We start from the raw sequence: 19,953 nt of genomic DNA on the forward strand, positions 1-19,953 counted from the left end.
TGAAACATGTGAAATAAATGTTGGGTAATATTATTTACATGGTTATATGAAGTGTGATGAATCCCTTTAAGTGTTGATTTAATCATTGTGCTTTATTATACTTCTTCATAATGATTTGAATTCTCACCCTTCAGTTTGAATGTTGCTTTACATGGCATCGTGCAGATACTCCAGAGTAGTATTGCGGAAGTAAGTGGACGGTAACTCACTCGAGATTAGCTGGAGAGTTCCGGTGCTTTGTTTTAGATACTAAGTAGTGAGTCAATGCTTTGGTCATGTAACACGGGGTAGATTGGTAGTATTGAACTCATATCTGATTTGTATACGTATTATGTTATTACTTGTGAACATGTTTATTTGAAAATTGCGGTTTGAGAGGCCATAGTGCCAAATATTCTGGATATGGTTTAGTTATCTTGAGGAGATTATTGAGAGATGATCATGGTATGGGACATGGATCATTTTATGAAATACATGAGTATTCATTATTTTCCGCTGCGAACGCATATTCTTGAATATTCATGATAAGTGAAATGTGTTATTTCAAATGACTAGGTGTATTGTATATTGATGATGAATGATGTTTGGTTTTTGAAAGCTTTTAGTTTTTGAAAACGTCGATGTGACGCCCTTTTGTTTATATGCGTGCTTATTTACTCTGAGTATATGTTAAGTATTTTGGGGTAGAAAAAGGGGTGTTACAGGTTGAGTCGGCTCAGCAGAAGTATCAGCCTGCTGTAAGAAAAAATGTGTGTAAGAGAAGTACAATAATCCAAGGGAGTAGACAGAAAAATAAGTAATTACCTGTATTGACGCAGGGGAGACGACATCCTGATTTTCTCTCCCCAAGGCAGCAGCAGGGGAGGCGCCAGTCGACTGTGAAGCCCCCGCAGCTGGATCAGGGACCTTGTCGAGAATAGAAGTGTCGACCATAATGGTGTCGGCATCTACAGCAGGGGCCTCTTTTTCTTTATGGTGCTTCTTTCTCTTGGCTTCGCCACTCCTAGAGGGAGAGTCATGCTTCCTCCTTTTGTGGCCATGGTGGCTCTTTGATTTGTGCAAAGAAGATGGCTGGGAAGTTGGCTGAAGATACGAAGAAAGGTTATAAGCAGATATTCTAGCTAGAAGATCAGACAAGCCGACAAGGAATACCTCAGAGCCTGCGCCGGTAGAGCGTTTGTGTTTTTTGGATTTTTTGGAGTGAGAGGAGACAATGGGGTCTGTCGAACGTGGTTGACCCTACACATAAGTGAGAAATTAGAGACCACATAGTGCTTCCCTTAAAAAATCACAAGAGTAAATGAGACTGTTTCATATAGGTGCATACCGAAGAACTGAGTTTTTTCAAGACCTGAGCAATAGGGCGCTCATCATCGTCAGAGGATTTCTCAGGAGCAGCCTGCAAAAGGGAGATGACGGCTAAAAATAAAAAACAAAAGCTAAAAGAAACGGCAACTCAGCTAGAGTCATACCTGAGCCTCTTGTGTCGAAGGAGTAGGTTCTCTAGCAGGAGTAGGACCCACAGGGTCTAAAGGGATCGCTGCAAATAAATAGAAGAAACAAAAGTGAGCGACGAAATCCAACTAAGAGGAAGTTTAACTTTCCAGAAAAGTGTTACCAAGTTGTGTGGATTCGAACACGCTAACATATTGAGGATCAATATGAAGTGGCTCTGAGTAATTAGGCAGATAATGCTTCGTCGGGACCACTCTGTCGGCCTTCTTCTTATAAGTGTTTTGTACGTGCGAAATAGGACAATAAAACCACTCTGGGACCAAATGGACAAAGGCCAGAGCCAATGGGCTAGATGGCAAATGAGGGAACTTAAGGTTTCCAAAAAGAAGGGCGTAAAGATACTTGTCTTTCGCGTAACTTGGGACTGTAAGTTTTGGGAGTCTGTCGGTTACTTTCTCCTTTAGTTCGACCGCGGCCTCCCAGATGGTCCGACGAAGATTATCTGGTCGATACACAACTTGGAAATAATTCTGGAAAGCGCAAATTTGTTTGACATGAAGAGCCTTACACTTGGTCGACTTTGCCTGCAAGAAAACAAAAGCTTGAGTTAATTCAGATAGTTTGGCCTTATGAGCGCCAACATAAATAGAAAAATATGACTGCCACCAATCATGGAATTCTTTTGTACAGAAGTAGGTTGGTCGAAAAGGAATAGAGGGGAGTCGTGGTCGGTTCTCCCAAATGGTTTCAAGTTCCTCTTGGATCTCACTCCGAGGTTGACCACAGAGGATATTGGTGAGTAATTCTTGAGAAGAGAACAGGGACTTGGGAATGAATTGGCAAAGGCCAAATTGCCTGGCCACCAAGTTAGGCTAATAAGCCACTAAGCCAGGATTGCTGCTAGAGGTTTCAGCCGACAGGAATCGAGGGACCAGAAGACGCCTCCAAATGAGGAAGGTTTCATCTCTATGTTCCTCTTCAGTCGGAGGAAAATGCCTGGTGAGCTATGCAGGACCCTCAGTTCGACGGCTGAAAGGGGTCATAGACGGTAGAAAATCGACACGGGTCAACATGACGTTGAACAAAAGACGAAACACTTGTAGGTCGGGGAAGTTTTTGTCGATGGGCATCATAGGGATCAACCGTTTCCAAATAAGGTGTCGTTCCTCTGGGGGACACGCAACCCTCCTCATCCCGTAGGGGGCTATATCTTTAGAGAAAGTGGCATTGAGCCACAGTTGCAAGAACCAAAAAGGTCCATGGACCAATACATTTTTCTTTCTGGAATTCTCAGGGTCAAAGAGTCTAATTTGGCAGACGACCTCAGACAGAGATTCATAGAGGGAAGCTAAAATCAGTTGGCCCAGGGTGATCTCACGCTCTTGGTGCAGTTGAGTGGCCAAGAGAGCAAAGTGCTTGGCTACCTGCATAGATATGGAGCAGAAAATAAAGCGAGATAGCCAGAGGGTTAGGAAAGCCACATGTTCCTCGTCGGTCACAGGGCCTGCAGAGGTGGCATGGTGATCAATGATATTGTTATACGTTGGCTTGTGAGAGTCACCAATGTCGAACCGCAAGGAGATTGGCGCTACAGCTTCACAGTCGAAGACTTCGCCAGTCGGTTTTAAGCCAGTGATGGCAGCAATGTCCAGGAGTGTCGGCGTGATCATGCCACACTTGGTATGGAAAGAGTTGGTCGAACTCTCCCAAAGTTGAAGGGAAGCTAATAACATGCCACAAGACTAGGGAGGGCCACAACGAGCAATCTGTAGAAGGGTGTAGATGCTTGTCATTTTCCAATGGTCGATTTTCTCTGATTCTAACCGATCCATCCAGGCACAAAACTTAGGACAGTTTTAGGGAGGAGCAGTCATGAAGTTCCTGTCGACGTAGCGAAGGGAAAAGGGTTTTTGAGCAGAAACCACAGGTTCAGAGATATGACTGGAGGGGAAAAGGGAAGAGTCTGTTTTGGTGATCTCTGGGTGTCGGTTTTCTGGAAGAGGACCTAGGAACACTAAAGGTTCGTCAGCCAAAGAAAAAGGGATCAATACCTGAGAACGCCAGATTTTTGCCTTCTCTTCTGCAAACAGAGGCTCAGGAACATACTCCCTACCATCAATGGTGAGAGGATGTGTGATTTTAGCAGCGGAGGGTTTGTTGGAGCTTGTCATGGAGAAAATGGAGGTTTGGTTGGAGAAGAAGGGTTTTTACACAGAATGCAAGAGATGATTTGTATGCTGAAGCAAAAGGGCGAAAAAAGAGAAGACGAAGAAAAAATGAGGGTTTTATAGGGGTTAAACCCTAAGCAGAGAAGAGTGAGCGTTTGATCTTCCACCTTCGACGCGTATGCCCACGTTCCCACGTTTGCAGGCACGTGGAGGAGAAAAGGCAGGCGTAATAACAAACACGTTTCAGTCATAAAGACGTGAAATGATGGGGACGTGATTTTGTGCGTCTCGAGGAAAAAGGAAACGTTCGTCATGATTATATGACGTCATCAGCGTGGGGCAAACAGAGGTCCCACTAAATAGAAGTGGAAGAAGTAAGGGGTAAGTCGACATCTCAAAGATGCCATCATCTCACCAACTTCGACAGTCGAAAATGGCATCTCTGTGGGGCATTTTGTTACCACGAAAAATCTCTAAGGCATGCTGAAAGCGTAGTTAGTAATAGAGTCCTGTGAATTTGGGGGTTATACCCCATAAAAGGATGAAGATGTGCTTGAGACAAGCAAGAATGGAAAAAATACAAGTCAAGGGATGAAGCCGACAGGAAAAGCATGCTTGGTCGACATGTCATTCTGTCAACTAAAATGAAGTTTGGGACTTAATGGATTTTATTTCATGCAAAATGCATAAAAGACAGTGCCGCCCTAAAATGTTTGGGGGGAGAAATTTGAAAATTTAAAAATGACCAGCAGTTACAAGAAGAATAAGAGCGCCAGAATCTGGAGCAGTTTGCAAGACGTGGGTATAACGGTTTGCAGGTCGTGTGACACGACGTGCTAGTTTGTAGGAGTTTTTAGCCTGCATGCAGTTTCTTTAGTTTAATATAAATAGAAGATCCCACGAAGGGCTCAAGGTGTTCACCTTATACTAAAAAAACCACTTGTAAAAAACTTCTCATTCCCAGCGCGAGGAAGCAAGAGTTTTGAGAGTGCTATGTACGTGAATCACCACATTTATTTCAATGCAACTTCCTTACTTTTCAATTGTTCCCGTTGAACATTTTCTTTTAATTTCATTTTCTTTTGAGTTATCATTTTACGTTGTCGTTTACGCTGTCGACGCTGATTCTATTACGATAATGGAGTTCACCAAAAGCGTGTTCGTCGTGTACGTCTTTTGAATGCTGTAGCGCTATCGGTCACGAGTCACCCATAGGCTATAGCATCGTCCAAACCATTCGTGTGGGAAAACCTGCGCTTGTTCAACACTTTGTCAGGAGTCGTTCCTCACAAAGTTATTCCGTCGAATTGGACGAGCCTCACTTGCACTAGTACATGTCCTAGGATCAACTGGTCGATCCTGCAAGTAACCCTTAGTCTTAAGGCCTAGGGAGGACCAACGGTTGTTTACCAATTTCCACAGTAAACAGCTACCCCAAGAGCACAAGAAGTCAATCACTCCCAAGAATGGTTAATCAAGAGGATACAGTTTCAAGACGTTGGGGAAAGCCAGTTTGGAATCTTCAGATGGTGAGACTACTCAATAGCTTGTAACTGGGGAATTTGTGCAGATACTCAGCAGACTAGGGCAGAGGCAGGCTACGCATGTACAATCTCTCTCCATGTTTCAGATATAAAACAGGGGTATGACAACAACTATTCAGCTTGAAGTAGGTTTCGGAGAATCACGTCTACGTGATCATTATCCTAGCCCAAAATTCACACCTTCATATATATAAAGCTTATGGCTTACCCATTGCATAAATCATCATGTATCAATCATGTCGTTTTACTCATGCATATCATTCATATAGCATAACATGAAACCTTGCAAATGAGAAAATTCAAAAATCCAGTTTTATTGACTCACTCGAAGCCCAACCTTTGTCTGGAAAATCACAAAACTCCTGTTACATTACACCCATTCTCAACGGGATTTTTTTTGTATTTTTTGTATTTTTTGTATTTAATCGTCTTCTACCTTGAATACCCAAAAAGATATCGTCATTCGTGCATTCAGGTTTAAGACGATTAAATAGGGGCAACTGTCATGCCCAAAATTTACCCTACTTTTTTTTCACTTTTCATCTGACTTTCGGTTTGAGATTCATCTACATTCATTCATTCTAAATACATGTGTATCATTCATTTATGTTAAAACTTGCAAATATTCATCATAGATTCAAAGCTGATGACTTGGAAAGCTAGGGTTTATGGGTAGATCAAACTTTAAAGGTGTGTCTTGGCTATTCATCTAATCATATTGCGAGTGAAACCCTACTTTGCTTGATATGTGAGATGTGGATTCAAGGAGGCCTCATCATGGCATTCCATATGGCATTCAAACCATGATTTTTGATGATGTGTATGTGAGACCTTGTGGACACTCTTTGGGGGCCTTATCTAGGCTATCTAAACCCTAATCTGGAGGCCATACTTGGGGAACTTGTTTGAGGAGCATCTTGCTTGATTTAGAGACTTTAATTAAAGGGTATACTTCATGAAACCCTAATCAAGGAGTTTTGGGTCCAAATGCACCTTGTGGCTTAACTTTTCACCTTGTGCTTATTTGAAACCCTAAGTCATTAAGAGAGGTGTCTGACTATCATATCATGCATCATTTGTCATTAAATATTCCATGTGATCAAGGGAATCATCCAATTAATCTACATGCCTACATGGTTTAGATTTCACCTAATTCAAGGCTTGGTTCAAGCATCCACACATGCATCATATTTAACAATTCATGGGCCATTGATTTAGGTCTCTTATTGTGTTAAAATTCATAGGCTGATGACCAATGATTCATAATTCATGATGGCACAAAAGCACCGATCTCTTGATACATTTATTTATTTTTTCATAAGGGCATTATAGGCCTTTGATTTCTGATTCATTCATGCATCTTAAGTCATTTAGATAAACAAGGATACTTAATTCTTCAAGTTGGTTCTAAATTGGATTCGTCTATGTTGCTTAACATTTGAACATTAATCGTTGTTTCATTTGGATTGTGTCTTGTTTATGTATGTACATTGTCAAGTCCATAAGAAAAACCTAGTTTAAGATCCACAGTTGACTTTGGTCAACTATTGACTCTTTGGTCAACCAGTTGACAAAAGTCAAAAGTCAACATTTCATTCAAAGACCCATTTAATTTTTGCATCATTGATCATATACGCACTTTATGCCATGATTCAATTTACATTTTTGATTAGCAAGCATTCAAGATTCAAGTTTACAACCATTAATTCCATTTCTTTTAAAAGTTGATCATTCATTCAAACAATTCACATTTTCAACTTATAATTCAATACACTTTCCAAATAATATTCAATGCGCATTCAAGAACTTTCAACATTCAATCAATTTTCTATTCAATTATTCAATTTCCGTTTAAATTCATACATGCATCATATTTAACAATTCATGGGCCATTGATTTAGGTCTCTTATTGTGTTAAAATTCATAGGCTGATGACCAATGATTCATAATTCATGATGGCACAAAAGCACCGATCTCTTGATACATTTATTTATTTTTTCATAAGGGCATTATAGGCCTTTGATTTCTGATTCATTCATGCATCTTATAAGTCATTTTGATTTCTGATTCATTCATCCAACATTCCCATTTAAATTGCAAATTAGAATTTCAACTTACAAGTTACCATACAATTCATAATTTATTACAAGAAAAAACTACAATTCCCACACAATGCTAATCCAATAGTATTCCAAGCACAACATTTGATCAACAATTTCCATAGCATCCGAGTCTCTTCCAATCTCCAAAACATTCCAAAATACAAGTCATTCCCAATGCAAGCAATCCACTCTTCAAACCATGGCCTAGAACTTTGTCTCCATCACAACCTGAAACAAGAAGCAACAACCAATCTTAGCACTTGATGTTAATGGACTGGTCCTTGAAACACAACGGTTACCACTTGATCTAAAATTATATGCTAAACATTTATTTAAAAAAACAAAAATGAAATTGTTAATTTATATTTTCAAGTAGAGAAATATTATTCTTACCCTAAAATGTAACATATATACCGTATTGTTATACGGTTTTGCTTTTTAAAATATTTAATCATTATTTTTTTTCTTTGTTTTGAGATAAATAAACACATGGTCAAGTTGTATTGCATGTAAGCATTCAGGGTTAGACTTTTGGTGTAATCATATCAATCCTCTTTCGTGTAACTTATACATAAAAATCATATTAAAATTCTTGAAACAAACTTCCTTAAGATTGAAAGGGTAAGAGTAAAAAAAAACAAATACAAAGATGTCAAAATGTATTTATTCTTAGCCCATTATTTCTACAAAAACAAGATATATATGTTTAATTGTTCCATTAGTCTATCTCCTAATCCAATGGAGAAAAACAAAAGAACAAACTAGTTTGCCAAAACAAGAAGAAGAAAAAAAACTTAATTTTGGTTTATGATCCTTTATGGTATCCCACTAAAATCCAAGCCTAAAATGAAAGACAAGTAATAAAAGCCTAAAACCACTTCACAATTCACCCAATCTTCACATCCATCCATCCACCAATCACAACAATTTCTAAACAAACCAAACAACTAATCTCCATGTATCTTCATCCAACACCACTTTGTCATCATCATCAATCTAACGCATCAAATTCAAATAGATTAGTTACAAAGAAACTGTAGTAGTTGTTGAAGATGATGATGAAGAAGATGATGATTCTAAGGACAATATTTCCTTCTCCTTGTTAATGTTATTATCATTATTATCCACAACCATGTTTTCAGCATTTCCGTTTAATAAATCAATTCCCTCCAAAACTTCACTGATATTGATATCACTTTCACCGACAACACAAGGCTCTTCTGTGTTGAACATTAAACCAATGTCTTCCACAAACCCTGCGCCGTCAAATATATCAATCAAATCTTCCCCGTTGTTGAATGACATGTTTGTGTCTTGAAACTCTAATAAACCGTTGTACATGTAGCTCCATGGTAGGTCTTGGTCAAGATAAATGTCCATGACGTTAACCAATGTGTGTTCTTGAACAATTGGAGGAACATCTTCTTGTTGTTGTTGTTGTTGAACTTGTTGCTGAAAAGGTTCGGGTTTTTTTAGATTTTCGGGTGGTGGTGGGGGCGGAGGTGTAGCTATTGGTGTTTGTTCTTGTGATGTTTCTTCGGAATCAGAGGAATTATTAGGAACAATTTCTGTTTTTGTTGTTGTTTGTGGCTGTGTTTGTTCTGTTTCAGTATTTTTGTTCTTCTTGTTCAATTTGTCAATGTAGTTGCTTATGTCAAAATTTGTCACTGCATTGGTTCCTCTGTACTCTATTGCTGCCATATCATATGCCACTGCTGCTTCCTCTTGAGTTTCTACAAAACAGACACAAATTTATTATCTCATAAGATTAGTCACAAACAGAAATGTTACTATTAATTGGAAAAATTAAAGAGTATACACTTAAATTGTAAAAAAAAACAATTACACTAAGAAACTTGGACATAGACACAGACATCGATCACCTAACATTGACACGTCAATATTGATAATAATTTTAAAAAATAAATAAAATAAACATGATAAAAAATAATAATATTGTGTCAATGTCCAACTAAGAAAGCATACATATCTTTTTCAGAGATATTGGGACTGCTACATACCACGAATTTGAATTGAACTAATTTAAAAAAAAAATACTTCAAATCTTTGTCTTATCACCAATATGCCATTGTACATTGGTAACAGATGATAACTCTAAATAAATAAAAAAAATAATGCACATTTTAGTCTGATATTGATTCAACTATTATCAATATGTCAGTTGAAATCAAGATCATAACTCCAAATTTAAAATAAAAATACAAATGTTATTCTGTTCTTATTTCAACGGCCACCAGTTGCGTGAATATTAAGTAATGTGACCAGAATGAATGTGTAAAACTTATAACTTGCTTCCTCATTAATCAATTCATAAAAGAAAAAAAAAGTTTGCATAAAGTTAACTTTATGACATGATAAAATCTCAAAATGTTTAAAAACAATATTTGAAGAATCAAGATTTGGATTGGTATTCACGTGCCTACTGGATTTTTTTGTTGGGAAAGTTGTTAGTATCTTGTGGATCTAGTTAACTTTTTAAACCTATAATAATATAATAATAATTAAACAAAATTTCATTTTAATTATCCTTTCACAAGATTAGATATATTTAATTATTTTTCTATAAATAAATAAATAAATAAAAACTTTTGAGCGACATGTTGGCAGGAGATTGAGATTGTGGATACTGCATGAGTCAAGGATCTGCTGTACCCTCTCCTACATGTGTATCTATAGTCAAATGTTAGATTGAACTTGGCCAACAAATTGAAATAATGTACAATCACAATTAATTGTTTTTAGAAAATTGCATATAATAGTTTTAAAATTTAAATTATGACATTGACACATATATATGCATTTATCTTATCTATCATCCACAAATTGAAATACATCTATAACATGTGACAATTTATGACGAGTAAAATTTTCAAAAGGGTCGAAAATAGTGTCAAAGTTTTGAGCGTGGAGTGAACACATTCAAAACTCTAACTCTATTAAAACAAACACAAGATCTTGGAGGGGTACATTATTTTTTTATAAATTCAGTCAATTAAAAATAGAGTTTGTTAGAAAATAAATGAGACAGTAGATTAGTAATTTTAGATATTTTTAAGGATAAAAAAACAAAGAAAACAACGTTCTTTTGTAGCTAGCTGTATATTTCTGCAAGTAGAAGACAATAGTACTGCAAATACAGTTCATGCAACCCACACAACTCACACATGGACCCTAAAATTTCAGCTTTAACTCGATTCATTAATTAATTATGAGAACACAGTTTTACAAGCTGTAATTTATTATTACTAATAAATAAAATAGGGGTGAAGCATAAAAATGAAATTTGTGGATTTGAAAAGCAAGGAGAACAAATTCTGTGTGTAATGATCATGGGACAAAGATAGGAAATAAGTACTTTGCAGAGGATAAATTGTACTTTTACTACTTATGGATTGTCACATGCCACGTGACATGTTTATTAAGTATTGTTTGCATAAAAATTAAAAAAGTTAAAAATGAAACTTACTGTATGTGCCCAAGTAGAGATACTTGTTACCACAAACTCTTCCAATGCGAGCTTCCCACCGACCATTGTGGTGATGCCTATTCAAATGTATCATTACTATAAACTTCAAATAATTTTACCACAGAAAAAGGATGACCGTTCAACTAACAAAATAATCCAATTATAAAATTTAAGTGTCAAATTCTAACCTAGCAACCCCACGGTATTTAGAAATGCCTCTTGAAAAACCACTGCTTTGCCGCCGCAATGAAGCCAAATACTCTTCTTTGGATGCTTTGTCCATTTCCTCAAACTCTTTTCCATAACTTTCTATCTGCAAAAATCTTCCTCAAATTAGTCACATTCAAATTCATACCCAACTCAACTCAGTTGATAGCTGTATAGGGGTGTAGGTTCAAATCTATAATTTTTCATCTATTTATCTTTAATCAGGTGAATTAAATATGGTTCAAAAGATATCTACACTAATCTTGAAAATCGTCTTAAAAACAGCTAATTTGACTAGCTTTATATTTTCGAAAGTACTTTTATATTTCCAAAACAAAATTCTAGGACTCAATTTAATTTTCTTTGACCAATTTTTAAATCTTTACTCTAATAATAAATTATCACTAAAAACTTTGAAATAAATATACCGGGAAATTCAAAGTTGCATCCTTTCCCCAATACTTAAGTGCTGCAAGATCATAGGTTCGAGCTGCTGCTTCTTCAGTATCATAAGCACCTATGTATCAACATTAAAAATATATATTAATTACAATTAAAATAACATAACTGGGTCCAAGTAAGGTGACCACATCATAATCAGAATCTTTCTACATATCAATAATAATTAATTCATATTAATACTAGTTTATAAAATTGAAAATGTTGACTGAGAAATCAAAGTGCTTGAGAAAAATGACTTACCCAAATAAACTAAACCATCCGCAAGTGATTGTGAACGTTACAATGACAGAGATTGCAAACAATAAAACAAAGGTTAGAAACTCACAAATATAATAAATAATTATTTAAATTAAAATAATAAACAAAACATAATAGATCTCCTTCATTTTCTCTCACTTATATCTTCACTATTTTTTAATAATATATTTTTTTTAAATTATTTAATTTTAAAAATAAAATAAAAACATAGTAAAATAACCTTGTTTTCCCTTCTTGTTCTGAATGTTGTTCCAAGAACTCTTATCCCAAAGATGAGCTTCAAATCTACCAGTCCACCTATGTCTGATTTGATCAAACCAAAATAAGTCACATGCAAATGAAACTAAAATTCAAAAGAGTGATTCAATTGCAAACCTTGTAACTCCTCTATAAATGGAGCTTCTTCTGCTTCCACCATTTGTTTGGTTCCTCTTTTGCTTCAGGTTCTGTGGCTTCTTCACATTCAGATTCTTATTTCCATTCTTAGCACCCCTTTTTTTCTCTGACTGAATTGGATTCTCAAATCCAATAGAAGATGAAGAGGATGAAGAGCTTGAACATGGTGGAGACCTCTTCATTTGTATGCTGAAAAAAGAAACAACACAATGTGTGTGCCTTTCAAGATGAAATTAGACAAAAATGTTGTTCAAATTTGTTATCAAACTTTGTGTTTTTCTTTCCTCTTTTGGTGATTTTCTATGATAATAACATAACATAACATGTTTTTGTATTTGTAGTGTTTGTAATAACAATAGTTAGAATAGTACTAATCTGGTTTACCTAAAGTTGTTTACCAAAACATAGAGAAAAACAGAGAATGAAAATTTGGAAAGGAAATGTTTAAATAAATTTATATAAATAAAATGAATATGTAAGAGAAGTGAAATGGTTTCATTTAACCATGGTTTGAAAATTAACCATATAGGATAATTAAAATGGTTAGAGTTTTGAACAACACTTGTCAAAGTGGTGCAGCCATGCTACCAATAAGAGATTGTATTCTAAGCTGTCTTTCCATGGTTTAGGAATCTCAACCTTTTGTTTTTGTCAGCATATTTAATTCTTTTTTGAAAAATAAATTGATTAAAAAATAAGCTGAAAACTTACCTGGCTTTAATGGTGTCAAGTGTCTTTGTCAGTTGCTGCTTTGAGTAGATTTCTGAAACATATTGGTTACAACAAAGACATGTGAGAAAAAAATATAAGGTAAATTAGTTGAGAATAAAATTAACTAAATAATGAAAGAAAACAAATTTTCACAGAAATTAAGCAAGATTTGAAGCTTTTTTTTGTTCTTTTGCTTACTTTTTTTTCTTCACACTTTGAGTATAGTGTTAATTTAGCTATTTTAAATGCCTATATATATAAGAAAGTTTCTCAATTTACTAGAGAGTTAAATAGTCGGTGACTTGGAAAATTAATTTAATTGAGCAATAGTTATGTGTTGCACAGATTCAAACATAAAATTCATGTTTTTATCAATTTGAGTTACACAAAAGAAAAAACAAATCAATTTTGTTACTTACACGAGTTACATGCCATTTTTATGACTTTAACCATATTATTTTGGGGAATATGCAGTTATATTAATGACAAAGGTAGTCAAAGTAATATTTTTAGTTCAACATGTTACTACTAGTATTGATTATTTAAACTTTTTAATTATATTAAAAAGATAATAGACAAAATTAGGGGTATAATAATAAGGTTAATGCTAATTTGTGCCTTAGGAACACAGGATAAGACACTCATTTGTAAAAAAATTATATTGAAAAAACAAATTATAAAATTAATTTTATATCTTTAATGTACAATTTATAACACAAAATTATTTTTTTAGTTCTTATCTTGCGCCCTTAGGACACAAGTTAACATTACCCTAATATTTTTTAATTTTTATCACCCGCATGTGATCCATTTAATCAATTAATTCGATTTGAATATTAGTTTTGGTATCAAATAATTCCAATCTCTCATGGTCTCAATTGTGATGATCAAATAGTAATCTTACCTATCACATCCAATATCAATCATCACTAACCTATTAAGGATTGGTAGCATGAATATCTTTGATTATTGGAAAAAATATATTTAAACCAAAAAAGTTTAGCATTTGTTTGATTATTGTAATAATTCTTTATATATAAAATTTTAATAAATCAAACCAAAAAATGTATTTATGATTTGATTTAGGCATTGATAGTTAAAAAAAAGAATAAAAAGATATTTTTTTAAATAAATAAAAAAAGTCTTCTTTAACATTGTATTTTCTATACTTTTAAAGATTAAACAAGTTACCCATGATAAAATAAGAAAAATAATTATAAAATCTAAAAGATATATAGATGCAATATTTATTTTTAACATAATTAATAATATAATAAGAAATAAAAGTACAAGATTTTTGTTTGGATTTCAAGTGGTCGGTTTTGAATATCATAAAATTGGTGTTTGAATTAATATGATTTGATTGGTTTGATTCATTTTAAATTCAAATATAATTTTAATTAAATCTTTACGTTTATAGGTTATTAGTGAAATACATATATTGTATCTTAAATAACGCTAATTGTTAATTAAAATAAAATAAATTATTTTATTGATAGTGATCTATAAAAAAAAAGAAAATTTTAATATTTAAAAATATTTTTTTTGTATTTTAAGTAATAAAAATTATTTACTAAAATAGAATAAATATTTTTTATAGTGATCTAATAAATGGAAAGTTAATTGTGTGTATAGCTATTAAGTATTATCTAATTTCATAAAATAAATTTTTAATTTTATTAAAATTTAAAAATAGATTAATTAATATTTTGAATAATAATAAATAAATAAAATTAATTAAATTTATCTTAAAAACAAAACTAAATATCAATATTGTATATATTCATATACCAATAAATATTTAATATGAAAATTATATATTATAATTAAATATTTTAATCTATTAAAAATTATTAGGAGAAGATAAAATGATTCTATAGAAAAGATAAAATATTAAAATAAAAAGAGAAAGAAGAATAAGATGATGAGTGAAAAAGTGATAAGTAGAGGAAAAATAAAAGTTAAAAAAATATCAAATAAGAACTTGACATTTAATAGTATTTGATTGAAATAATGTGAATTAATTGAAGATTAGATTTTTACTATTTTTAACATTTTCCAAGTGTAACAAAATTTAAAGTAAAGAGTATTAATAGATGTTAACTTCATTTTTTTTATATGGAAATTCAAATAAAATTATAGTTATTTTTTCTTTAGTGAAAGAGGTAAAAATAATAATTTAATTGATAAATTATTTGAAGTATTTTTCTTATATAAAGGGTTGGTATGTTTATTGTTATATTAATTTTTCCTCGTCAAGATTTGAATCATGGTGTTTTAACTCTTTCTATCTCTAATCTCAACTAAGTGAACCATAGTAATTTTTCCATCACTTTGAGATATGTAGTTTTTTTTTTTTTCTTTTCAATTCTCATAAGTAGAGATTTTAACATAAAATGTGTATCACTGCATTTAAGTGAAATTTTACTTTATCAGCAAAAATGTTTCTCTTTCATTAAAGTTTCTCTCATTGTTCGACACAAATATTATTATCAATATTTTCACTAAAGCCTTTTTTTATCATTGTTCGTGAGTATGCAAAAAAATTGGTTATCCATAACTAAATTGGTATCCAAATTGATTCACTTTAAAAAAAATCAAACCAAATGCTAAAATAAAATTTTGGTTTTGGTACTGATTATCCAAAATTTACTATGTGTTAAATTTTTATTTTTGTATGTTTTCATGTTTTATTACATTATAAATCAATTTTATATTTTAAATTTTTTTAAATTTTATAAAAAAATTATTTTAAAAATAAAAATCAGATTTTTTTTCTTTTCACCAAAAATATTATATTTGGATTTTTTTTTTGAAAAAATTATATTTGATATTTTTTTCTAAATAAAAAGTTTTTTTTTTTTTTATTTTCAGAATATAATTCTTTTTCCAATTTATATATATATATATTTCTGAATTTTTTTTTTTTTATGTTTTTTAAATTTTAAAAGAAAAAATATTTTAAAACCTCATAAAATTTGTGTATGAACAATTATGAAAGATTTTAGAAATTTGAACAATTGTTTTATGAATTATTTATTTTATAAACAATTATGATTTATAGAGATATGATTCATAATTATTTTATTTTATGACCGTTTTTATGTAACACATCATACTTTGGAATTGTTTTTAATAGAGATATTATTTGTGGAGATTATAAAAGTCAAATTTAAAATAATTTTTTAAAATAAATCTTTTTTTATATAAAATAGTTTTATAATTAGTGAAAATAAAAAGTTAGTTAAATGAAAATAAAATTATTTTCGATATAAATTTGATTTTTTAAAAATATAGTTTTAAAAACTATTTTTTTTTATAAAATTGATTTTGAAATTAATTTTTTTAAGAAAATAAAAAATTAATTTTAAAAAAATTGATTTAAAACTATTTTTTTTTAACTATTTTTTTTTAAAAAAAAAACGATTTAAAACCGAACCGATCCACTTATAAACCGATTTTTAAAAAATAAATTGGTTTTATGAAAATAGTTTTAAGAACCAAACTGAATCATATATATATATGATTCAATTTAGTTTAGTTCATAATCCATACACACCCCTAATTGCTCGGCGTGAATCTTCTTTCAATCCAACCATTTTCTTCCATTGTTTAGTCATTTCTTTCATTATTTGCACAATAAAAATAAACAAGTTTTATCATTCAAACAATTCTTTTGGTAAGTCCTGGGTTGATTATCCCATCTTTGAAATTATATTACACATTTTGTTTCAAAATACAATATTTTAATAAAAGTATAATATTTTATAATAATATTATTATATCTTTTAATCTTCGTATAAATATTTTAAACAACCGTCATTAAAATAGATGGATTACTTTTTATTTGAAATTTTTTCTTTAAAGGAGTGTTTCTCATTCCTCAGCACCTCTTTTTAAAAGGATATTATAAATTCATCAATCATTAAAAATAATCAATATCAAGGATTGAGATCATTAAAAATAAATCAAGCATTAAAAATATATATCAATCAATCATAAATAATAAATAACAATAATTGTTGACGTCATTAATTAAACATATGTGAAATTCATGATCCAATCTCATAGCAGGGTTCATACTTAAGAAGAAGAAACTCTCAAGTTGAAAATTTTAGATTTATGATAAATAAATTGAATTTATACTGAAACATACTCAAATAATCACTAAAGCTCCGATGTTCTTCTTGCTTAGTGTGAATGCTTCATCCCTTTATATACACAACACCCCTTATAAAGGTTTTAGGATTATTAGGTTTTTATATTCAAGTCCAAAAACTTCTCCTAAGTATTTTCTAGTAGGAATATACATCTAAGTGTGATGTTATAAAAAACTCAATTATCATTGTAATATCATATATATATATATATATATATATATATATATATATATATATATATATATATATATATATATATATATATATATATATATATATATATATATATATATATGATAGTAAATTATTAACAATATTTTGAACTTAGATTTAAGTTTTTTTTAGGAAACACAACATTATAAGCATGATAATCATTTTTTTAAACTTGAGAAAGACTAAAAGCATTTGTAATGTGTTTAGTGGAATACTTTTGTCTCTTAAATTTAACTAATTTAAACTCACCTTAGTCTATCTAAATTGAAAACTTTTACTTATTACTGAACTTATAATTATAGTTTTAGTTTATTAGAGTCTTTTAACCGTACATCTATGAATGATCATGTATCATATTTGTTATCTCCATACACTTCGTCTTACTTTAATATCTCGATATCTCTACATGTATTAAGAAAAATGGACCATAACATATCATCACAAAAAGAAAGTCTATGAGAATTAGCTTATGCTTTAGTGATAACAAATTTGAACAATATTTACAAATGAGAAAAGCTAGAAGTTTGTTATCTTCTTGTAGTAAAAGGGTCACACCATCTTACTATGTTTTCTCAAAGAGAATTTTAGACAAATATTATTGACCTTTAAAGACCCAAGTCGACACGGGTACCTAAATTATTAATCAACCAAGTATCATCTCTAAAATTAAAGAAAGGGTCATGGTACTTGAAAAATAGTTCTTTAAGACACATGAAATTTTTTGTTCTTATTTGAGAAAAAAAAAAGCGGTTCCTGATAACATTATTATATTTTTTAATTTTTGTACAAAAATCTTAAAAGATAGTCATTTTGAAACTGATTGATTACTTTTTTTTTGTTACTTGTTCTTCAAATGAGTGTTCACTTTACTTGGCACCTCTTTTTTAAAAAGGTATTATAAACTCATAAATCATTAAAAATAATCAATATCAAAAATTAAAATCATATCTAATTATTGAATGGTTATGATAAAAATGAGAAATACTAGTACTAGTTAAATAAAATAATGATATTTTATTTACATGTTGTTTCTTCTGATGGAACCATCACCATCAGTAATTAAAAAAGATCCAGACAAATCATATATCATAAAATATGTCAATTGATCATAGATAACAACAATTGTTCATATCATTAATTAAATATTCAATAAACTCATGACACAATCTCATAGCATGATTCATATTTAAAAGAAGAAATTCTAAAATCGAAAATTTTAGATTTATAACAATTAAATTGAATTTATCCTTAAACATGCTCAAATAATCATTAATTTAATCCCAAATTTCGATTTCTCAAATCAATATTACCATTGAAGGGAAAGAAAATGAATTTTTACTTACCTCTTCGTCAACTCTTTTGTTGCCGCCAATAGTTTAGTGTGAAGGCTTAGATCCCTTTATGTATAACCTTTAGAAGGTTTTAGGATTGTTAGAGATTAATATCGTTTCATTAAGTTTTTATCTTGAAATTCAAAAAGTTCTCCTAAATGTTTTTTAATACGAATTTAGGTCTAAGTTTGATGGCGTAAGAAACTCAATTACCATTGTAATAAATATTATTTATATCATGAAAGGTGTTTGAGTATTGGGATAATCATTTAACATATGTGATAGTAAATTATTAACAATATTTTGAACTTAGATTTAAGTTTCTTTAGGAAACACTAGATTATAAGCATGGTAATCATTTATTTAAACTTGAGAAAGACTAAAGTCATTTGTAATGTGCTTAATGGAATACTTTCCTCTCTTAAATTGGACAAATTTAAAGTCACATTGGTCTAGATTGAAAACTTTTACTTACCACTAAAGTTATAAATTATTGTCACAATTTATTAGAGTTCTTGATTGGTACGGGGCAAAGAGGTCCAACCTAAACATATTATATATTTCTCACTAGGAAAATTCATCTTTCATCGAACAAAACATATTCAATAACAATGTCTAAAGTCACAAGAGATTTGAAATGCTGATCTCGAAATAAAAGGATGACACAACATAATAATTCATCCCATAGATCATTTTCAAAAATAAAATTTTACGCCTATAAATCAGATATTTATAAAAATTAATGTGTTTTAACTATCCTAATATATGTGAAACATATTCAAAATAGATAGGTTCCATCGCATATCTCAAAGTTAATTATGATACCAAAGGCATTCTTATCCAGTGACAGTGAGGATCTTTGTGATCACAATAATGGAAGTAGCAATTTTATAGAGCATATGTGAATCAATCTAATATATATATATATATATATATATATATATATATATATATATATATATATATATATATATATATATATATATATATATATATATATATATATATATATATATATAAAAGGGGTTCACCCTCTATAAATGATCAAGTATCTTACTTATCATCTCCATACATTTCGCCTTACTTTGATATCTCGGTATCTCTACATGTATTGAGAAAAATGGACCACAACATATCATCACAAAAATAATTCTATGAGAATTAGCTTATGCTTTAATTGTAACAAATTTGAACAATATTTATAAATGAGAAAAGTTAGAAGTTTGTGATCTTCTTGTATTATATAGGTTCACACCATGTTACCATGGTTTCTTAAAAGAGGATTTTAGACAAATATTATTGACCTTCAAAGACCCAAGTCGCCACGGGTACCTAAATTATTAATCAACCGAAATGCAAGTATGATCTCCAAAATCCAAGAAAAGACCATGGTACTTGGACAGTGGTTATTCAAGACACACGATAGGTGACATAATTTTTTTTTCTTATTTGAGAAGAA

General features: G+C 31.0%; 1 pseudogene; it reads right to left on the reverse strand.

The window, feature by feature from the left end:
* Nucleotides 1-7,911: 7,911 nt before the first annotated feature.
* On the reverse strand, nt 7,912-12,541 carry LOC127075546 (AP2-like ethylene-responsive transcription factor At1g79700; annotated as a pseudogene).
* Nucleotides 12,542-19,953: the final 7,412 nt, after the last annotated feature.

The sequence above is a fragment of the Lathyrus oleraceus genome, chromosome 4 (assembly GCF_024323335.1).
Source record: "Lathyrus oleraceus cultivar Zhongwan6 chromosome 4, CAAS_Psat_ZW6_1.0, whole genome shotgun sequence".
In the NCBI taxonomy this organism is placed as follows: Eukaryota; Viridiplantae; Streptophyta; class Magnoliopsida; order Fabales; family Fabaceae; genus Lathyrus; species Lathyrus oleraceus.